This window comes from Lissotriton helveticus, chromosome 5_1 (assembly GCF_964261635.1).
Source record: "Lissotriton helveticus chromosome 5_1, aLisHel1.1, whole genome shotgun sequence".
In the NCBI taxonomy this organism is placed as follows: domain Eukaryota; kingdom Metazoa; phylum Chordata; class Amphibia; order Caudata; family Salamandridae; genus Lissotriton; species Lissotriton helveticus.
In genome coordinates, this window is record NC_136065.1 from 1,822,420,159 (window position 1) to 1,822,444,089 (window position 23,931).

Sequence of the window (23,931 nt, forward strand, 5' to 3'; positions counted from 1 at the left end):
GTCGCGGTGCTGTTTTTGTAGTAGTCTTGATGCCATAGGGCATATGTAATGTTAGGCGGCCATTTTGGCATATTCTGTGCAGTTACGCGCACGGCAGACTATTAATCTTAATTAGGAGCTGTCAGAGTGCCCTTGTAATGCAATCCAGATGGTGGGAGCGCGTTCACCATTCTGCATTGCATGTATAGGGCGCGCGTTCGTCTGCAGCGTTTTTGGGGCTGAGAAATGTGGACGTCTATTGTATTGAACTTTTATGTGATTTATCATTGCTCGGAAAAATGTGTGTTTGCAAGGAAGTGTTCCCGATTACAAGGACATGGTGTTCGCTTATTTCCTTTGAAGCGCTGTCTGATATGTATCTCCCTTTAATAGCAACACGTACTTTGGATACCACCACCAGTACTACCACTACCAGTACCTCCACCACCAGTACTACCACTACCAGTACCACCACCAGTACCACCACTACCAGTACTACCACCACCACTACTACCACCACCAGTACTACCACTACCAGTACCACCACCTCCAGTACTACCACTACTAGTACCACCACCACCAGTACTACAAGTAACACAACCACCAGTACTACCACTACCAGTACCACCCCCACCAGTACTACCACTACCAGTACCACCACCACCACCAGTACTAACACCATCAGTACTACCAGTACTACCACCACCAGTACTACCACTACTACAGCCACCAGTACTACCACTACTACAGCCACCAGTACTACCACTACCACCACCACCAGTACTACCACCACCATCAGTAATACCAGTACCACCACCAACAGTACTACCACAACCAGTACTACCAGTACCACTACCACCACCACCAGTAGCACCACCACCAGTACTACCACCACCAGTACTACCAGTACCACCACCACCACCAGTACTAACACTACCAGTACCACCACCACCACCAGTACTACCAGTACTATAGCCACCAGTACTACCACTACCACCACCATCAGTACTACCAGTACCACCACCTCCAGTACTACCACTACCAGTACCACCACCACCAGTACTATAAGTAACACCACCACCAGTACTACCACTACCAGTACCACCACCACCAGTACTACCACTACCAGTACCATCACCACCACCAGTACTAACACCATCAGTACTACCAGTACTACCACCACCAGTACTACCACTACTACAGCCACCAGTACTACCACTACTACAGCCACCAGTACTACCACTACCACCACTACCACCACCACCAGTACTACCACCACCATCAGTAATACCAGTACCACCACCAACAGTACTACCACAACCAGTACTACCAGTACCACTACCACCACCACCAGTACCACCACCACCAGTACTACCACCACCAGTACTACCAGTACCACCACCACCACCAGTACTAACACTACCAGTACCACAACCACCACCAGTACTACCAGTACTATAGCCACCAGTACTACCACTACCACCACCACCAGTACTACCAGTACCACGACCACCAGTACTACCACTACCAGTACTACCACTACCAGTACCACTAACACCACCAGTACTACCACCACCAGTACCACCACCACTAGTACTACCAGTACTACCACCATCAGTACTACCAGTACTACCACCACCAGTACTACCACTACCAGTACCACCACCACCAGTACTACCACTACCAGTACCACCACCACCACCAGTGCTACCAGTACTACAGCCACCAGTACTACCACTACCACCACCACCAGTACTACCAGTACCACGACCACCAGTACTACCACTACCAGTACTACCACTACCAGTACCACTACCACCACCAGTACTACCACCACCAGTACCACCACCACCAGTACTACCAGTACTACCATCATCAGTACTACCACCACCAGTACTACCACTACCAGTACCACCACCACCAGTACTAACACTACCAGTACCACCACCACCACCACCAGTACTACCAGTAGTACCACCATCAGTACGACCAGTACTACCACCACCAGTACTACCACTACTACAGCCACCAGTACTACCATTACTACAGCCACCAGTACTACCAATACCACCACCAACAGTACTACCACCACCACCAGTACTACCAGTACCACCACCACCAGTACTGCCACTACCAGTACTACCACCACCAGTACTACCAGTACCACTACCACCACCAGTACTACCAGTACTACCACCATCAGTACTACCAGTACTACCACCACCGTAACTACCACTACTACAGCTACCAGTACTACCACTACTTTAGCCACCAGTACTACCACCACCACCACCACCACTACCACCACCACCAGTACTACCAGTACCACCACCACCAGTACTACCACCACCAGTACCACCACCACCAGTACTACCACTACCAGTACTACAGCCAGCAGTACCACCACCACCAATACTACTGCTAGGGAGTGCAGAGTGCAGAGTGCATAGGAAGTGCAGAGTGCAGAGTGCATAGGGAGTGCAGAGTGCATAGAGAGTGCAGAGTGCATAGGGAGTGCAGAGTGCATAGGGAGTGCATAGGGAGCGCAGTGTGCATAGGGAGTGCAGAGTGCATAGGGAGTGCATAGGGAGTGCAGAGTGCATAGGGAGTGCAGAGTACATAGGGAGTGCAGAGTGCAGAGTGCATAGGGAGTGCATAGTGCATCGGGAGTGCAGAGTGCATAGGGAGTGCAGAGTGCATAGGGAGTGCAGAGTGCATAGGGAGTGCATAGTGCAGAGTGCATAGGGAGTGCATAGTGCAGAGTGCATAGGGAGTGCATAGTGCATAGGGAGTGAAGAGTGCATAGGGAGTGAAGAGTGCACAGTGCATAGGGAGTGAAGAGTGCACAGTGCATAGGGAGTGCAGAGTGCACAGTGCATAGGGAGTGCAGAGTGCAGAGTGCATAGGGAGTGCAGAGTGCATAGGGAGAGCAGAGTGCATAGGGAGTGCAGAGTGCATAGGGAGTGCAGAGTGCAGAGTGCATAGGGAGTGCAGAGTGCATAGGGAGTGCAGAGTGCATAGGGAGTGCATAGGGATTGCAGAGTGCATAGGGAGTGCAGAGTGCATAGAGAGTGCAGAGTGCAGAGTGCATAGAGAGTGCAGAGTACATAGGGAGTGCAGAGTGCATAGGGAGTGCAGAGTGCATAGGGAGTGCAGAGTGCATAGGGAGTGCAGAGTGCATAGGGAGTGCATAGTGCAAAGTGCATAGGGAGTGCAGAGTGCATAGGGAGTGAAGAGTGCACAGTGCATAGGGAGTGAAGAGTGCACAGTGCATAGGGAGTGAAGAGTGCACAGTGCATAGGGAGTGCAGAGTGCAGAGTGCATAGGGAGTGCAGAGTGCATAGGGAGTGCAGAGTGCATAGGGAGTGCAGAGTGCATAGGGAGTGCAGAGTGCATAGGGAGCGCAGAGTGCATAGGGAGCGCAGAGTGCAGAGTGCCTAGGGAGTGCAGAGTGCATAGGGAGTGCAGAGTGCATAGGGAGTGCAGAGTGCATAGGGAGTGCAGAGTGCAGAGTGCATAGTGAGTGCAGAGTGCATAAGGAGCGCAGAGTGCAGAGTGCATAGGGAGCACAGAGTGCAGAGTGCATAGGGAGTGCAGAGTGCATAGGGAGCGCAGAGTGCATAGGGAGCGCAGAGTGCATAGGGAGCGCAGAGTGCATAGGGAGTGCAGAGTGCATAGGGAGTGCAGAGTGCATAGGGAGTGCAGAGTGCAGAGTGCATAGTGAGTGCAGAGTGCATAGGGAGTGCAGAGTGCAGAGTGCATAGGGAGCACAGAGTGCAGAGTGCATAGGGAGTGCAGAGTGCATGGGGAGCGCAGAGTGCATAGGGAGCGCAGAGTGCATAGGGAGTGCAGAGTGCATAGGGAGTGCAGAGTGCATAGGGAGTGCAGAGTGCAGAGTGCATAGGGAGTGCAGAGTGCATAGGAAGTGCAGAGTGCATAGGGAGTGCAGAGTGCATAGGGAGTGCATAGGGAGTGCAGAGTGCATAGGGAGTGCAGAGTGCATAGGGAGTGCAGAGTGCATAGGGAGTGCAGAGTACATAGGGAGTGCAGAGTGCATAGGAAGTGCAGAGTGCATAGGGAGTGCAGAGTGCATAGGGAGTGCATAGGGAGTGCAGAGTGCATAGGGAGTGCAGAGTGCATAGGGAGTGCAGAGTACATAGGGAGTGCAGAGTGCAGAGTGCATAGGGAGTGCAGAGTGCATAGGGAGTGCAGAGTGCATAGGGAGCGCAGAGTGCATAGGGAGCGCAGAGTGCAGAGTGCATAGGGAGTGCAGAGTGCATAGGGAGTGCAGAGTGCATAGGGAGTGCAGAGTGCATAGGGAGTGCATAGTGCAGAGTGCGTAGGGAGTGCATAGTGCATAGGGAGTGCAGAGTGCATAGGTAGTGCAGAGTGCACAGTGCATAGGGAGTGCAGAGTGCATAGGAAGAGTGCACAGTGCATAGGGAGTGAAGAGTGCACAGTGCATAGGGAGTGCAGAGTGCAGAGTGCATAGGGAGTGCAGAGTGCATAGGGAGTGGAGAGTGCATAGGGAGTGCAGAGTGCATAGGGAGTGCATAGGGAGTGCAGAGTGCATAGGGAGCGCAGAGTGCATAGGGAGTGCAGAGTGCATAGGGAGTGCAGAGTGCATAGGGAGTGCAGAGTGCATAGGGAGTGCAGAGTGCATAGGGAGTGCAGAGTGCAGAGTGCATAGGGAGTGCAGAGTGCATAGGGAGCGCAGAGTGCAGAGTGCATAGGGAGCACAGAGTGCAGAGTGCATAGGGAGTGCAGAGTGCATAGGGAGCGCAGAGTGCATAGGGAGTGCAGAGTGCATAGGGAGTGCAGAGTGCATAGGGAGTGCAGAGTGCATAGGGAGTGCAGAGTGCATAGGGAGTGCAGAGTGCATAGGAAGTGCAGAGTGCATAGGGAGTGCAGAGTGCATAGGGAGTGCAGAGTGCATAGGGAGTGCAGAGTGCATAGGGAGTGCAGAGTGCAGAGTGCATAGGGAGTGCAGAGTACATAGGGAGTGCAGAGTGCATAGGAAGTGCAGAGTGCATAGGGAGTGCAGAGTGCATAGGGAGTGCAGAGTGCATAGGAAGTGCAGAGTGCAGAGTGCATAGGGAGTGCAGAGTACATAGGGAGTGCAGAGTGCAGAGTGCATAGGGAGTGCACAGTGCATAGGGAGTGAAGAGTGCACAGTGCATAGGGAGTGCAGAGTGCAGAGTACATAGAGAGTGAAGAGTGCATAGGGAGTGCAGAGTGCATAGGGAGTGCAGAGTGCATAGGGAGTGCAGAGTGTATAGGGAGTACATAGTGTGGGAGAGGTGTGGCGCCGCGGCCAGGGCGACTGACGCTGGAATCTGGGGACCACGGTTCGATCCCCGGCTCCGGCGGCAGGTTAGCCCAGCACCATGTGACTCTGGGCAATAGCTCGCTTAATCTTCCCGACGGCCCCCCAGCGCCTAGAGACCCTTACGGGTGATTGTGCGCTTTACAAATGTGGACTTTTAGGGAGTGCAGAGTGCATAGGGAGTGCAGAGTGCATAGGGAGTGCAGAGTGCATAGGGAGTGCAGAGTACATAGGGAGTGCAGAGTGCAGAGTGCATAGGGAGTGCAGAGTGCATAGGGAGTGCAGAGTGCATAGGGAGTGCAGAGTGCACAGTACATAGGGAGTGCAGAGTGCAGAGTGCATAGGGAGTGCAGAGTGCATAGGGAGTGCAGAGTGCATAGGGAGTGCAGAGTGCAAAGGGAGTGCAGAGTGCATAGGGAGTGCAGAGTGCATAGGGAGTGCAGAGTGCATAGGGAGTGCAGAGTGCAGAGTGCATAGGGAGTGCAGAGTGCATAGGGAGTGCAGAGTGCAGAGTGCATAGGGAGTGCAGAGTGCATAGGGAGTGCAGAGTGCATAGGGAGTGCAGAGTGCATAGGGAGTGCAGAGTGCATAGGGAGTGCAGAGTGCATAGGGAGTGCAGAGTGCAGAGTGCTAGGGAGTGCTAGAGAGTGCAGAGTGAGTAGGGAGTGCTAGAGAGTGCAGAGTGAGTAGGGAGTGCTAGAGAGTGCAGAGTGAGTAGGGAGTTCTAGGGAGTGCTAGAGAGTGCAGAGTGAGTAGGGAGTGCTAAAGAGTGCAGAGTGACTGCAGAGATTAAGCTAATGGCAATGTAAATGACTGCCATTTATTTATCTGTTTTCAAAATCAACACATGAATAAAAATGTTGTCATTTACAATGCCAATAACTCTAACTTTTCCAAAGGCGAAACCATTGCATTGTAAATGCTTTTTTTAAATGGGTCCTTGTGTTAGTGGGAAAACAAAGCTTCGAATCTGTTTTCCCCGTCTCCATGAAGCATGAGGCCAGGGAAGAGGGCAGGAATGTGACACTACTCTGACAAGACGAGATTAGAAGTAATTAACAGAAAACAGATGTCCTCTTCACTTTTATGAGGCCAAGAGTGTTTGAGAGTCTGTTTTTTCTACTTTCTGTAACTTCACATGTTTTTAAAAGTAAACATTTGTTGTCTTATGCCTTATATCAGTGTGTTGTTAGAACAATCTATAGACATAGTTAAGTCGAATACTGAAAACAGCATGTCACACCATATACGCACCACACAATCATACACGATACACACATAACACACACACACCACACACACACCACTCTCTCACCACCACACACTCATCACCACTCACCACAACACACTTACTACCACAGACTCACCCCCACAGACTCACCCCCCCAGACTCACCCCCACACACTCACCCCCACACACTCACCACTACAAACAGAAACACACACACAAACACACACACAACAACATAACACCAGCCATCAGTGCACCCTTTCACCAGGGCCAAACACCACCAGCCATCAATGCACTTTTTCACCAAGCACAAACACCATCAGGCGTACAACACCAGGCAGCCGTCAGTGCATTCTTTTACAAGGCGCACTCACCAGCAACCACCAGTACACTATTTCACCAAACACACACACCATCAGCCATCTGTGCACTGTTTTACTAAGCACACATCCACCAGCCGTCAGTGCACCCTTCCACTAGGCACACACTCCTGCAGGCACCAGTGCACTCTTCCACCAAACACACACACCAACAGCCATCAGTGCACGCATCAATTGTTAACGCATCCACAATTAACTTTTGTACCAATCGCAGTATGATACACTTTACTTTTAAACATATTCATGTAAAGCACAGCATGACACCATTGGTAAAATTACAATACAACTCACATAATACCACTGTTGGACAGGCCACATGAAGGGCTCGCTCCCTCCCCGCAGGACAGGGCCCGGGCCACCGTCAGCACCATTGCCCGGCCCAGCCGCCATCTTGGACACAGCACCACGCGGCCGTGCGGCCTCAGCCCGACCCCAACACTGGGCCTGGCCAGGCCCCGACATCCCGGCACCACCCTCCACCCAGGAGGTGAACGGCCCACTTGGCAGGTCAATGGGAGTACGAAGTGTCGATGGCTCTCCCCCGCCAGGTGCCGAGCACCCCCAGCCTCCTCGGGCGCTGGCTCCACCCCCCTGCTGGGTGTCTGGACTCCCTCATCCCAGACCTCCCGACCTCCAAGGGCGAGGGTCCGGACATCAAAGGACGCCAGACCTATAACTGAGGCAGCCCCAGGACAGGAAGGCAGTTGTATCCTGGAGTCGAGAGACACCGCGACGAACTCATCCTTGACGGACTGTTGGCGCTGCCACAGCCCTGCCTTGTGAACTATTGTCCTGCCTGCTGGCGCTGCCGCGGCCCTCTGCAACCTTCATCCTCGTGGGACCTGCCGGCGCTGCCGCGGCCCTCTGCAACCTGCATTCTCGTGGGACCTGCTGGCGCTGCCGCGGCCCGTTGTAACCTTCATCCTCGGGGGACCTGCTGGCGCTGCCGCGGCCCGTTGTAACCTTCATCCTCGTTGGACCTGCCGGCGCTGCCGCGGCCCGTTGCAACCTGCATTCTCGTGGGACCTGCTGGCGCTGCCGCGGCCCGTTGTAACCTTCATCCTCGTTGGGACCTGCTGGCGCTGCCGCGGCCCGTGCCACCTACGACCTCTTCGGGACCTGCCGGCGCTGCCGCGGTCTGACCCCTCCGAACACCGAGCTCGAGGATTGTGAGCTATCACCGTTACACACCCGTACCCGTGGGTACCAAGACTGTCCCGCTACCCCCTTCCCTTACTAGAGACTAGAATTGAGAGGATCATCGTGTCCTGATCGCCCTGTATCGTACCACTCTACTACCCGAAGTGCCTATAAAAGGTGTTACCATAAGCTTTGTGTGGTGTCCATCTGTGGGGGGGAAGTTACCTGTCTGTGCGATCACTGTGCTCGGCCGACCCTCCAGGTCCCCGTCTAACATTGGTGGCTAGCGGCGCGATCCGAACCAACGCGTACCGTACAGACAGTAACTCACCCTACGACTAAAACCACAATGACGACCAAAGAGAGCGGATCGGCGGAGAAGTTCCAGATGGAAAAGCTGGAAGAATACAACCACGAGAGCTCAAACAATTTTGCATGGACTTAGGCATTGCTACCACCGGGCTAAGCACAAAAGAAGACTTCAAAAACGCCCTAGAGGCCTGGACAGAGACAAATACCGCAACCCCCCGGGACCCCGCAGCCCCGGAAGTCAACACCACCCGGACGGAGGAACGGAGAACAGGCCCCTCCCATGAAGAGATCCAAGAGCGGGAAAAAAATAGATTACACGAGTTAGACTTGGCACGACTCAGATTAGATGGAGAATTGAAACTGGCGGAACAAAAAATAAACTTAGAACACTTACGGCTCAGAGAAGAGCGAGAGGAAAAACAGAGACAGAGAGACCTCGAAGAAAAAAGACTGGCATACGAGCACGAGTGCAAACTAGCGGAGATAGAAATGCGCAAACTGAACAAAAACCTAGGGGTGCCCGAGCAACCGCACTCCCCGGGTCCTACCGAGCAGAAGGTCCACATCCCCAAGGATGTGGTCCGAGAATATCACCGGAACGACGACATACAGCAGTGGTTCAAAGCCTATGAGATTGCCATGACCGCCCACCGGGTCGCTCGAAGTGACTGGGGAGCCGGTCTATGGGGGAGATTCATCAACGAGGGTCGTGATGCCCTGCTGCAGCTTCCGGACCATCAAATGACGTCCTATGACCACATGAAGGCCGCCCTCCTCAGTCGATATGGACTTACACCCGAAATGTACCGCCAGAGGTTCCGCAACTGCACCAGGATCCCAGGTACGACGTGGTTGGAATACGTGAACTATTTCAGCCGAGCCTTCGAGGGGTGGATCAAGGGTAACAACGTAACCACTTACGAACAACTCTTCAATCTCATTGTGTGGGAGCACCTCTCCAACAACTGCTTTGTCGAGCTCAGGCAGCACCTCCTCGACAGTAAATTGACTGAACCCCGGCAGCTCGCCACCGAGGCTGACCGGTGGGAGAGCACCCGAGTGGCCCGGAGTGGGCCGAACGAGCAGAACAGAACCAACCAAGGTCACCATCGTCCCCGAGGAGGAGGAGGAGGCCCGGGCCGGGGCAGAGACGCCGCCCCGGCCGCACCCACTAACGCCACCCCGGCCCCAGCAGGCCGGGGAAACCCCCCGATGCGCCCGGGGTTCCGAGCTAACGTGACGTGTCATCGATGCCAGCGAGTCAGCCACTATGCCAGTGACCCGACCTGCCCGAAGAACCAGGCCCCCGGGCCCCGCCAGATGGCGGCCGCCGCCCTGGGAGAAGAACAAGTCTCCGAAGACACGGAGACCTATGAGTCAGAGCAGTTCGAGTGGGAACCCGCCGCCATGACCCTGGCATGCCTAGGAGGAAGAGACATGGTCCCGCGGACTCCCCTGCCCGCCAACACTCGGAAGTACAGCCAATGGGTGAGCATCAATGGGCGCAAGGCCGAGGCCCTGCGTGACACCGGGGCCAGTGTGACGGCCGTCCGCTGTCACCTGGTGACCCCAGAACAAATCCTACCAAACGTACTTTGCCCCGTCCGATCGGCAGATAACTCGGAGAGCCTGTGTCGGATGGCCTGCGTCCCCTTCGAATGGGGAGGAGTGTCCGGCATGCTGAAAGTAACTGTCCGTGACGATGCCCCCGTAGACTGCCTCCTGGGGAACGATCTCGAGAGCTCCCCGTGGGCCGCTGTGGAAAGAAGAGAGCATCTGGGGATGTTGGGTCTCCCGGACTGGGCGTGCGTAACCACCCGGTCCATGGCCACCCGCACCATCCCTAGACCAGAAGAACCAGAATGGGCAGCACCTCCGCCCTCGATCACTCCAGAAGAAGACTTCCTCCAGACCGACCACCCGGACCCCACCCCAGAGGGGTCCACACAGCCCCCCGAGCTTCCCGACCTGGCTCAGTGGCGTCAAGAAGGGGGGCCCACCCAGGAACAATTCCGGCAGGAGCAAAAGACCTGCCCCTCCCTCGAGGGATTGCGACAGCAAGCGCTCGCCCAGAGCCAAGGAGACACCACCGGGGCCCACTGGGTTTATTGGGACAATGATCTCTTGTACAGCGAACAGAAAATCGCAGAACTGGGGGCCGGGCGAGTGCTGGTGGTGCCCCTCCACTTCAGAGACTTCCTGTTGAACCTAGCCCATGATGTCCCCCTGGCCGGGCACCTGGGCCAAGACAAGACCTACCACCGCCTGGTGACTCACTTTTTTTGGCCCAAAATGAGAAATGATGTATCCAACCATTGCCGGTCCTGCCCGAACTGCCAGGCCAGTGGGAAGAGCGGCCGCAAACTCAAGGCACCCCTACAACCATTCCCCGTGGTGACCACCCCGTTCGAAAGGGTGGGAATAGACATTGTGGGGCCCCTGGACCCCCGAACAGCACAGGGACATCGCTTCATCCTGGTCCTGGTGGATCACGCTACCCGCTATCCTGAGGCGGTCCCCCTTCGTACGATAACAGCCCCAGTAGTGGGTCGAGCCTTGATGGGGATCTTCTCTCGAGTGGGCTTCCCCCGGGAAGTCGTCAGCGACAGGGGTACGAACTTTATCTCAAAATACATGAAGTCCCTCTGGCAACAGTGTGGGGTCACCTACCGATTCACGACCCCCTATCACCCTCAAGGGAACGGACTGGTTGAGCGGTTCAACCGCACGCTCAAAGGGATGATTGGGGGGTTGGAAGAGCCCCTCCGTCGCCAGTGGGATGTGCTACTACCGTGCCTTCTCTTTGCCTACCGAGAAGTCCCCCAGAAGTCCCTCGGCTTCAGCCCTTTCGAACTCTTGTATGGACACCCGGTGCGAGGCCCGCTCAGCCTAGTCAAAGAAGGCTGGGAAATGCCCCCTCTAAAGAACACTTCAGATGTTTTCAAGTACCTCCTAACCCTCCGCAACCAGACCGGAAGGTTCAGAGAGATGGCAAAAGCAAACCTGGAGGCCAGTCAGGAGGACATGAAAAGGTGGTACGATCAAAATGCATCCTCCATCGAATTTGAACCCGGCCAACAAGTGTGGGTAATGTCTCCCACCGAACCATGCGCCCTGCAAGACAAATAGACGGGGCCCTTCAAAGTAATCGAGCGCAAGAGCCCTGTCACCTATCTCATCGATATGGAATCTTCCGAAACCCTCTCCGGGTCCTCCACGCTAATAGACTGAAACCCCACTTTGTACGCTCCGAACTCAGTCTCCTGATGGCAACCGACAATGGAACCGAGGAGGACTCCGAACCCCTTCCTGACCTCCTACGGTCACGGGAGAAAGACGGCTCCGTGGACGGGGTCCGACTCTCGGAGGCCCTCACCCTGGAACAGCGCCAAGACTGCCGAGTCCTCCTGCTCCAGTTCTCCACCCTGTTCTCCCTCACCCCAGGGGTCACCCCCTGGTGCTTACACGACGTGGACACTGGGGACAGTCCCCCTATCCGCCATCGGGCCTACCGCGTACCAGATCGGGTACGGGCCTGCATCCAAGAGGAGGTGGCCAAGATGCTCACCCTCGGGATCATCGAGCCCTCAGACAGCCCCTGGGCCAGCCCAGTGGTACTGGTCCCCAAAGCGGCCGCCCCCGGCGCCACGCCGGAGCTCCGGTTCTGCGTCGACTACCGGGGCTTGAATGCGGTCACCAGAACAGACGCACACCCCATCCCCCGAGCCGATGAACTAATCGACCGCATGGGAGCTGCCCGCTACCTCAGCATCTTCGACCTGACAGCGGGCTACTGGCAGATCGGTCTCACACCCCGGGCCCAAGAACGATCTGCATTCTCTACCCCGGATGGCCACTATCACTTCAAAGTCATGCCATTCGGCATGAAGAATGCCCCAGCAACCTTTCAGCGGCTAGTAAACCAGGTCCTGGCAGGACTCGAAGGATTCAGCGCCGCCTACCTGGACGATATCGCTGTGTACAGCCACCACTGGTCCGACCACCTCCACCACCTCCGAGAGGTGCTACAGGCCCTCCAACGAGCTGGCCTCACGATCAAGGCCAGCAAATGCCAAATTGGCCAGGGGTCCGTGACCTATCTCGGGCACCAGGTGGGAAGCGGTCTGGTGGCCCCTCTGCAACTCAAGATCGCTGCCATCCAGTCGTGGCAGTCCCCCATCACCCAGACCGAGGTCCGCGCCTTCTTGGGACTCACAGGCTACTACCGACGGTTCGTGAGGGACTATGGCAGCATCGTAGGGCCCCTCACGGAACTCACCTCCAAAAACCAACCAAAGGAGGTCAACTGGACCCCAGACTGTCAAGCGGCCTTCGAGAAGCTGAAGGCCGCCATGTGCTCCGCCCCGGTGCTCCAGGCCCCCGACTACAGCCGGGAATTTATTGTCCAAACAGATGCCTCCGACCATGGCGTTGGGGCAGTCCTTTCCCAGCTGAACCCCGAAGGACTTGACCAGCCAGTGGCTTTCATCAGCAGACGGCTCCTGGCCCGAGAACGACGCTGGAGCACCATCGAGAGGGAGGCCTTCGCCGTGGTGTGGGCACTCAAAAAGCTCCGGCCTTATCTCTTCGGCACCCACTTCCGGGTCCAGACCGATCATCGACCCCTGCAATGGCTCATGCAGATGCGGGGGGAAAACCCGAAACTACTACGTTGGTCCATCTCCCTGCAGGGGATGGACTTCACTGTGGAACATCGACCCGGCCAAGACCACGCCAACGCGGATGGCCTGTCCCGCTTTTTCCGCCTCGACGAGGAAAGTCCCCAAGAAGATGGGTGACTCTCCCCGCCTTCAGCTGGGGGGGACGCATGTTGGACAGGCCACATGAAGGGCTCGCTCCCTCCCCACAGGACAGGGCCCGGGCCACCGTCAGCACCATTGCCCGGCCCAGCCGCCATCTTGGACACAGCACCACGCGGCCGTGCGGCCTCAGCCCGACTCCAACACTGGGCCTGGCCAGGCCCCGACATCCCGAACCACCCTCCACCCAGGAGGTGAACGGCCCACTTGGCAGGTCAATGGGAGTACGAAGTGTCGATGGCTCTCCCCCGCCAGGTGCCGAGCACCCCCAGCCTCCTCGGGCGCTGGCTCCACCCCCCTGCTGGGTGTCTGGACTCCCTCATCCCAGACCTCCCGACCTCCAAGGGCGAGGGTCCGGACATCAAAGGACGCCAGACCTATAACTGAGGCAGCCCCAGGACAGGAAGGCAGTTGTATCCTGGAGTCGAGAGACACTGCGACAAACTCATCCTTGACGGACTGTTGGCGCTGCCACAGCCCTGCCTTGTGAACTATTGTCCTGCCTGCTGGCGCTGCCGCGGCCCTCTGCAACCTTCATCCTCGTGGGACCTGCCGGCGCTGCCGCGGCCCTCTGCAACCTGCATTCTCGTGGGACCTGCTGGCGCTGCCGCGGCCCGTTGTAACCTTCATCCTCGGGGGACCTGCTGGCGCTGCCGCGGCCCGTTGTAACCTTCATCCTCGTGGGACCTGCCGGCGCTGCCGCGGCCCGTTGCAACCTGCATTCTCGTGGGACCTGCTGGCGCTGCCGCGGCCCGTTGTAACCTTCATCCTCGTTGGGACCTGCTGGCGCTGCCGCGGCCCGTGCCACCTACGACCTCTTCCGGACCTGCCGGCGCTGCCGCGGTCTGACCCCTCCGAACACCGAGCTCGAGGATTGTGAGCTATCACCGTTACACACCCGTACCCGTGGGTACCAAGACTGTCCCGCTACCCCCTTCCCTTACTAGAGACTAGAATTGAGAGGATCATCGTGTCCTGATCGCCCTGTATCGTACCACTCTACTACCCGAAGTGCCTATAAAAGGTGTTACCATAAGCTTTGTGTGGTATCCATCTGTGGGGGGGAAGTTACCTGTCTGTGCGATCACTGTGCTCGGCCGACCCTCCAGGTCCCCGTCTAACAACCACTACACACCACATGCACACACTCCATCACACATGACGAAAACACATTGCCATTTACAATACCATTAGCTCAAAATCAAATAAATCCGAGCCCGATTGCATTTCTAATGCTTGTTTGTTTTGTTTTTAAACTAGGAATAGCTGCACACTTTTGCAGCTATTTTGAGTTTAAAAAAATAGTTAAATGGAGTTCTGAGTTAAGAGGCTATGCAACCATGTACCTCTATACTCCTATTTCTTCTGAATAAAGGGAGTGACTCAATTTTTAGGTCGAGCCTAGCGGCAGCACACATGCACTGCTCGCTCTGCGAGGCATGCTGTAGTAAGGTATGCTCCACCCATATTTGTCATTGGCTTTGTGTTATTGTCCTTCTTAAAGGCTGGCTTCTGATTCGTAAATAGGCTTGTTAGTCCCTCCTTGGTACCGCCTCGTCTCCATTTGTTACCACCCATAAGGACAGGACCTTTTACTCATCATGTTACACGGTCTGCTTTATCTTGGCTGTGAGCACTATTTTGTTTAATTTTTTTTAATTTGCAGTGCAGCCCACTTTCACTTTAGTGGCCGCGCTTCTTTACTTAATTAATTTCCATGCAGCGTGATCCCCTTTCACTTTAGCGACCGCACTTGTTTATTTAATTAATTTACAGTGCGGTCTGCTTTCACTTTGGCCTCTGCTCTTCTTTATTTTTAATTAATTTGCATGCTTTCAGCACTTCTTTATTTAACTAATTTGCATGCTGCGCGGTTTGTTTTCACTTTAGCGGGACCGGTACAGAAACTTGTTTAATTTGCATTCTTGCTGCCAGGCTGAGTGACGGGAGGAGGAAGAAGGCTTAGATCCACCTTATATTTTTGCAACACGGAAAAGAAGGGAAAACAACTTAGCACACGGCTAGAATAAAACTTACCGAGAGGGAGCCGCCAGGGCCCCTCTCGGTTCCCGCACTTAATTCTAGCTCCCTGGTTTACATGGACTATTAACAGTAGCGAGGCCGGACGTGCCAGGAACACGCACACGGCCTGCGCAGTCGATCCCAGAGTGCCACACAGTCTGCCCCAGGAGCAGTCGAGCTAGAGGGGTGCGTGGTGGCGAAGCTCCTTGCAGTTGGCGAGAGGGGGCACGCTACCTCGTGGAATTGCGCTCCATGCAAAGCTGGCGGAGTAACTAGTCCAGTTGGAGAGTGACGGTGGAGCAGGGCCACGTTCCCAGCAAGCTACTGCTGCAGCGTCTGGGAGTGCGACGACCAGCGGAAGCAGTGGGGTGGACGCAGACACACGGCAAGCCCCGGGCAGTCCTCCCAACCTCGACACCCCAGCTCCGGCTAACCCCAACGTGGTCAAGAAAATGGCAGCGCAATCCACATCTCTCACGCAGATGGTACCGTTTCTTCCTTCCAGAGGAGAGCCTGCGATGCCCTGGGAAGACTGGAAAAGGTACTTCCAGAACTATTTGGAGGCACTTGAAGAGGAAAGCGGAGCAGCATATTCAAGTAAGCGGAGGTTAAAAATACTGTTGCACAACTTGGGGCCGGAAGGCATCAGAGTGTTCGACACCATTGTGAAAGGGCAAAGAGACGATAACGATTATGACGTTTTCAGCCACGCTATTTCGGATCTAGATGCACACTACAGGCCCGTGGTGTGCGTGGCCATCGACAGGCACAGTTTCTTCCACAGGAAGCAGGGAGGAGGTGAGACAGTGGATGAATATGTGGCAGCTCTTCAAAAACTGGCCCTCACATGCAAATTTGGTCCTCTCTAAGATGAGCTCGTCCGTGATCAAATCATCATGCACACGACGAGCACGCACGTCCAAGAGAAGTTGTGGGTGAATGGCGATGCACCCTTGAAGGAGGTTTGGGCCATGGTGAAGAAAGCGGAGATGTCTAAAAGGTGTGCGCAAGCGGCTAGAAAAGACACTGGGGGCGCTCAGACGGTTTGCAGAATCATGACGAACTATAGAGGAGAGAAGACCAAGCAGAAAGGCACAACGAAGAGTCAAGACAACAAGAAAGGTCCACAACCATCCGGAGGAACAGCCCAGAAAGCGGGCAGAGGTGGTAGGCCAAGTTGTTACCGGTGCGGGAGCACAGCGCACTTGGGGAACGACAAAGTTTGCCCTGCGTTCAGGGCGAAATGTGCATACTGCAGTACTTTCAGTCACTACGAGAAGGTATGTCGTCGTAAGCCTAGAGGGACCACAATCAGGTATGTGGACCAGGAACAACAGGATGAAGAGGCGAGCCGCACGGATGAGGATGACCAGCAAGAGTTTCTATACATCGATGCCCAAATATTAGATGTGGGAGGCGCAGAATCGGACAAACCTAAGTTGGACATGCAGATAGGAGGAGTGCCCATAGAAATGATTGCGGACAGTGGAGCACCCATCACCATAATGCAAAGGCAAGTGTGGGACAGAGAATTCGTGGCGAAGGTGAAGGAAGAACTACGTCCAATGGATCTACGACCAGTCACGTATACGGGGCAGAGGATACCCATGTTAGGATACTGCCCTTTGCTGTTTGAGTTCAGGGGTCGACAAGCCATGTGCAAGCTGTACGTTGCGGAAAAAAGGACCATCTGTGCTCAGTTGGAGGGACCAGGGAGCGTTAGGGATACAACTTAACCCTGGGGGAGTTGAGAAGATTCTGTTGATGGACATGGAACAGAACTGCGACACCGAAGCATGGCGCAGGGAGTACCCCAAGGTGTTCGGGGGTCAAATAGGTGAACTGGTCAAATACCAACACCTCATCAAGTTGAAGGAGGGAGCGAAGCCTGTAGTGCACAAAGTGAGGAACATTCCGCTCAGATGTCGGGGGGCGGTCCAGGCAGAACTGGACAGACTGGAGAAAAGCGGGGTGATACAAGCCATTGAGAGCTCGGAGTGGCTCTCGCCCTTGGTGGTGGCCCAGAAACCAAATGGGAAGGTGAGGCTATGCATCGATCTGAGGGAATTGAACAAAAACATCTTGGTCGACAAATTCCCTCTTCCCCGCATCAACGAGATGTTAGCAAAAACGAAAGGCATTAAGTGGTTCTCCACGTTGGACTTATCCTCGGCTTACCACCAGGTGAAGCTCCATCCCTCTTGTAGCCACCTCACGTCTTTCATCACCCCCTTCGGTTGCTACAAATTTGTTAGAATGCCATTTGGGTTGGCATCTGCAGCTGCCGTGTTCCAAAACCTCTTGCATAGGCTCTTCAGGAAAATTGGTGGCGTCCAGTTCTTCCAAGATGACATCCTGATCATGGGAGCGTCCAAACAGGAACATAATGAAAAGTTGCATCAGGTATTACGCACGCTGCAGGCAAACGGATTGACGGCAGAATGGTCCAAGTGCAAACTAGGGGTGCCATCGGTAACGTACCTCGGACATGAGGTGAGTGAGAGAGGTATAGAGCCGAAGAGGGCCAACATGCAAGCAATCGTGGACGCGCCAGCCCCAGAGAAGAAGGAGGATGTCAGATCGTTCCTGGGGATGGCAGAGTACTATAGCAAATGTATTCCCAACTTTGCCACAAAAACTCACTGCATGCGCCAACTACTGAAGGAGAGGAATGGCTTCCAATGGAACGAGGCAGAACAGGAAGAATTCGCCAAGCTGAAGCAGGAACTCAGCACGACGATACCTTTGACGGGGTTTGATCCTGATGCTGACTCCGTCCTCACCACTGACGCCAGTGAGAAAGGCCTGGGGGCCGTGCTAATGCAGAAGTCGGAGAAGGGAGAGATGTCTACCATCAGTTTCGCTTCGAGGTCCTTGGCGCCGAATGAGGGAAAGTTCAGCGTCATTGAAAAAGAGATGCTGGCGGTAGTGTGGGGAATGGAGAGATTCCGGCAGTATATGTGGGGAGCAAAATTCCTAGTGAGAACTGACCACAAGCCTTTAGTAAAAGTATTAACATCATGTGGCCATGCCCACGCCACTCCCAGAATAGCCAAAATGACACTGAGACTTTTGGATTTCGTGTATGATGTGGAGCACATACCAGGGCCACAAAATAAGGTGGCCGACTTCCTGAGTCGGGCAGCAGCAAAGGAAGGGGCCGACGTGCAAGGGACCCCGAACTGGGATGGTTATGTGGTGTCCACCATTCAGGACATGGAAGGAGTAATAAGTGTCCAAGAATGGGAAGAGGCGTACAAATTGGACGAAGATCTGGAAGCAATAAAAGGGTACGTTGTCCATGGATGGCCCGAGAAAAGACATCTCAGAGAAACGTTACGGAGGTACTGGGAAGTACGGGACGAGATGTCACTGGGAGAGAATCCCGTGTTCCTATTAATCAATCAAGCCATTTATAGAGCGCACTACTCACCCGTAGGGTCTCAAGGCGCTAGGGGGGGGGGGGGGTGCCGTTACTGCTCGAACAGCCAGGTCTTGAGCTTCTTCCTGAAGGAGAGGTGGTCTTGGGTCAGGCGCAGGTCGGTCGGGAGGGAGTTCCAGGTCTTGGCGGCCAGGTAGGAGAAGGACCTTCCTCCTGTTGTCGCTCTTCGGATGCGGGGGACGGCGGCGAGGGCGTGGCTGGTTGATCGGAGGTGGCGCTTGGGAGCGTAGAAGTTGATTCGGTTGTTGAGGTAGCTCGGGCCTTGATCGTGTAGGGCTTTGTGTGCGTGGGTGAGGAGACGGAAGGTGATTCTTTTGTTGACGGGGAGCCAGTGCAGGTCTCTCAGATGTCCGGAGATGTGGCTGTTTCGTGGGATGTCGAGGATGAGTCTGGCTGAGGCGTTCTGGATCCGCTGGAGTCTCTTCTGGAGCTTGGCGGTGGTTCCGGCGTAGAGGGCGTTGCCGTAGTCCAGTCGGCTGGTGACGAGGGCCTGGGTAACAGTCTTCCTGGTCTCGGTGGGGATCCACCAGAAGATCTTCCGTAGCATGCGCAGGATGTTGAAGCATGACGAGGAGACGGCGTTGACTTGTCTGGTCATGGAGAGGGAGGAGTCCAGGATGAAGCCCAGGTTGCGTGCGTGGTCCGTCGGTTTGGGTGCGGTGCCCAGGGCGGGGGGCCACCAGGAGTCGTCCCAGGCGGAGGGCGAGGAGCCCAGGATGAGGACCTCCGTCTTGTCTGAGTTCAGTTTCAGGCGGCTGGTCGTCATCCACTCGGCTACATCTTTCATCCCTTCGTGCAGGTTGGCTCTGGCAGCGGCGGGGTCGTTGGTCAGGGAGAGGATCAGCTGGGTGTCGTCGGCGTAGGAGATTATGTTGAGGTTGTGTTGGCGTGCGATGGCCGCGAGGGGGCTCATGTAGACGTTGAAGAGGGTGGGACTCAGCGAGGATCCTTGAGGGACGCCGCAGATGACTTCGGTGGCCTCTGACTTGTACGGTGGTAGGCGGACTCTCTGTGTTCTTCCGTCGAGGAAGGAGGTGATCCATTCCAGTGCCTTCTCCTGGATTCCGACGTTGCCGAGGCGCTGCACTAGGGTGCGGTGGCAGACAGTGTCGAATGCCGCGGAGAGGTCCAGGAGGATGAGGGCCGCTGTTTCTCCGTTTTCCATCAGGGCTCGGATGTCATCGGTGGCAGCGATGAGGGCGGTCTCGGTGCTGTGGTTGGCTCGGAAGCCAGACTGTGAGGGGTCGAGGGATCCATTCGTCTCGAGGAAGGCGGCCAGCTGTTTGTTGACGGTCTTTTCGATGACTTTGGCCGGGAACGGGAGGAGCGAGATGGGACGGTAATTCTTGAGTTCGGTGGGGTCCGCTGTAGGTTTCTTGAGTAGAGCGCTGAGTTCGGCGTGCTTCCAGCTCTCAGGGAAGGTGGCGGTGTCGAAGGAGGTGTTGATAATGTCCCGCAGGTGGGGTGCGATGACGGCGTCGGCCTTGTTGAAGACGTGGTGAGGGCAGGGGTCGGTCGGAGATCCGGAGTGGACGGAGTTCATCGTGCGGACGGTGTCTTCGGTGCTGATCGGAGTCCAGGCGCGGAGGGTGGTGGTGGGTGGCGTTGCTGTGGTCGTGGCGTGCGTCGGTTGGATGCTGAAGCTGTTGTGTATGTCCGCGATCTTGTTGTGGAAGTAGGAGGCGAGGGAGTTGCAGAGGTCTTGCGATGGGGTGATGTCGTTGTTTCCGGCGTTGGGGTTGGAGAGCTCTTTCACGATGTTGAAGAGTTCCTTGCAGTTGTGTGCGTTGTTGTCCAGCCGGTCCTTGTATGCATTTTTCTTGGTGGCGCGGATCAGTTGGTGGTGTTTCCGGGTGGCGAGCTTGAGGGTGGTCATGTTGTCCATTGTTGGTTCCCTTCTCCATACTTTCTCGAGGGCTCGGCAGTTCTTCTTGGAGCTCTTGAGTTCGTCGGTGAACCATGGGGCTTTTCTGCTGCCGGGTCTGCTGGGCGGGGTCCTCAGAGGGGCGAGTTCGTCCGCGCAGTTGCTGATCCACTTCGTGAGGTTGTCGGCGGCCTGGCTGGGGTTCGCTGAGCCGGCAGGAGGGTGCTGGCTCAAGGAAGCGGTGAGCTGGTCGGCTGTGATCTTGTTCCAGCTTCTTCGGGCAACCTGTTGCTGGTGGTGGTGGATCGTCGTTCTTTTGAAGGTGAAGTGGACACAGCTGTGGTCCGTCCAGTGGAGTCCTGTGGCGTGGCTGAAGGCGATGTCTTTGCTGGATGTGAAGACGGCGTCGAGTGTGTGTCCGGCGAGGTGGGTGGGGGTGGACACCAGCTGCTTGAGTCCGAGGTTGGCGAGGTTGTCGAGCAGGGTGATGGTGTTTCGGTCGCTGTTGTTCTCCAGGTGGAAGTTGAGGTCCCCCAGGAGGATGTAGTCGGCGGAGGGGAGGGCATGCGGGCTGATGAAGTCGGCGATGTCCTCGCTGAATTGTGTGCGTGGTCCCGGGAGTCGGTAGATCAGGGTGCCTCTGAGGGTGGTCTTCGGGTCGGTGTGGATCTGGAAGTGCAGGTGTTCGGCGGTGGTTAGGGTGTCGTCGGTGTTGGTCGTGATGCGGATGGTGTCCCTGTGGATGATGGCGATGCCTCCTCCCATCTGGTTGGCGGTGCGGTCCCTCCGGGTGATCTTGTAGCCCTCTGGGATGGCGATGGCGATGTCGGGCGCTGAGGAGGCGTTCATCCAGGTCTCCGTGAGGAAGGCGATGTCAGGGGCTGTGGTGTCGAGGAGGTTCCAGAGTTCGCTGGCGTGTCTGTGGACGGAGCGGGTGTTGAGCAGGATGCACTTGAGGTGGTTGCTGCTGGTGTTCGGCTTGGCGAGTGCTGGTGCAGGGTAAGTCCGGATGCAGGTGAACTTGCAGGCGTGGCAGCTGAAGGGTCCGTGGGTGTGCTTCGGGGTGGCTCGGTGACATCCCGGGATGCCGCCAGTGTTGAGTGCGATGAGTTCGGCGGCGTTGTAGGTCAGTCGGGTCGTCTTCTGTCGGTGGGGGCCAGGGGTCCTGGCGCTGGGCGCGGTCCGGTCGCGAACGGGCGCAGACGGGCTTACCTTTGGCGCGCCTTCGGCGCACAATCGGCACGGCCACTGCGCGTGACCGCTGCACGTTCGCACGGTCGCCATATATGGCAAAGTGCGAGGGGGGGCGGAGCAGCTGGGAGGCGGGAGCGGGGAGGGTACAGAAGGAAAAAGGGGCGGGGTTAGCGGTGGTGGCGGGAAGCGGGGAGGGAAAAGACGATGGGCAACTACAAGGCAGGAAACAGAAAGCAAATGTACAATACTATAAAAACAATTACAACAATAAAACAAAACAGGGGCACAGGGCAAGAAGCGGCGCCCAGAAGCCTGCAGGACAGGCGAGCACGGACCACGCTGCTCGCAGGCAGGGGGCGTGGTCCGCAGCGGCAGCCGGGCAGCGAGGCAGTCAGGCGGGGAGGCACACGCAGCAGCTGGTGGCCGTGCGGCGCGGGGGTGTCCTAGACTAGGTCACACTCACCTGCGTCGCACGGTCGCCATATATGGCCAAGTGCGAGGGGGGGCGGAGCAGCTGGGAGGCGGGAGCGGGGAGGGTACAGAAGGGAAAAGGGGCGGGGTTAGCGGTGGTGGCGGGAAGCGGGGAGGGAAAAGACGATGGGCAACTGCAAGGCAGGAAACAGAAAGCAAATGTACAATACTATAAAAACAATTACAACAATAAAACAAAACAGGGGCACAGGGCAAGAAGCGGCGCCCAGAAGCCTGCAGGACAGGCGAGCACGGACCACGCTGCTCGCAGGTAGGGGGCGTGGTCCACGGCGGCAGCCGGGCAGCGAGGCAGTCAGGCAGGGAGGCACACGCAGCAGCTGGTGGCCGTGCGGCGCGGGGGTGTCCTAGACTAGGTCACTTAGGTCATTAGGGGCGACAAAGTGGTGCCCCCCCAAGGGGTGATAGACCATTTACTGGCATTGCTGCATGAAGGACATCAGGGAATCACAAAGACCAAGGCCCTGGCTAGACAAATGTACTGGTGGCCAGCCATCGACTCCCAGGTAGAGAGATACGTAAGGCAATGTGAGTCGTGCGCCAAGGCAGACAAATCCCAGAGTGTAATGAGACCTCCATTGGGACAATTCCCTATACCAGAAGGACCCTGGGAGATGGTGTCCGTCGACATCATGGGACCCATTCTAAACACGGAAGGACAACAAAAATATGTGGTAGTGTTGATTGACAAGTACTCCAAATGGCCGGAGATTGATGTGCAGGAATCTATGGACACGGAGGCCGTCATATCATTCTTAAGAAATGCGCTTCTCAAGGAAGGAATTCCGAAAGTGATCATTTGTGACAATGGACCACATTTTACGTCTGCGAAATGGGAAGCGTTTGTGTCAAGAAACGGCATAGAGAGGAGGAGCTACGCTAGCAACCAAGATGGCTGCGTAAGCTCCCGGCTCCGCCGTCTTCCGCCAGCAGCTCGTATATCCTGCTATCAATCCTGAATTCGCACCAGACTCCCGGGTTCATGAAGTATTTCTGCTTCTAAAGGTGTGATCCCGAGCTTTTTATCTTGTCGGAGGCCGAAGATACGCCGTGTTCCCATTCTCGGCCTAACATCATGTGGAAGCCGGGGCCTCGATTTCTAGCTTATCCGGATTGGAGTTGATCAACATCGGCCGCTGGACCTGGACTGAGCCCGGTCCCCCGAAGTGCACCGTAAACTGTTTGTTTTGGGTGATGACACTGCGAACGGTCTACACCGTGGAGACAACAGCGTACCGCACCGGTTGCCGTGTTCGGGGGTCCGACTGTGAGAAGTTGGCCTGATATGCAGTGCTCACTATTCCAGTGATCACTATGTATCAGTCCAAACAACCCTTATTGATGATTGGTTGTAAGTCAACCTTATAGACCAGCTATCCTAGTAGCATGGATACGAGCAGTCTAAGGCTAAGACTCTAGAGGGCGTGTTAAGCCAGCTGTTTTACCATCACATATACCCCTTGAACACCAAGTGAAAGGACACCACACAAGTTGTTATGAAAATAAATGTATATTTATTTCTAACAAGACTACCCTGGCTCTTTATGAGACAGGGAGCTAAGCACACAACAAAACTCTTATAAAAATAGTTAAAGTCGCACAATTTACACAAATGCCCGAGGGGCACGAAAAACCATATACACAAGAAGTGGAATGCAAATTACTAGCAGGTAAGTAACTATTCTCATAGACTTTAGAATCGCTAGGCCTACAATACTAAACACTTAGATTAG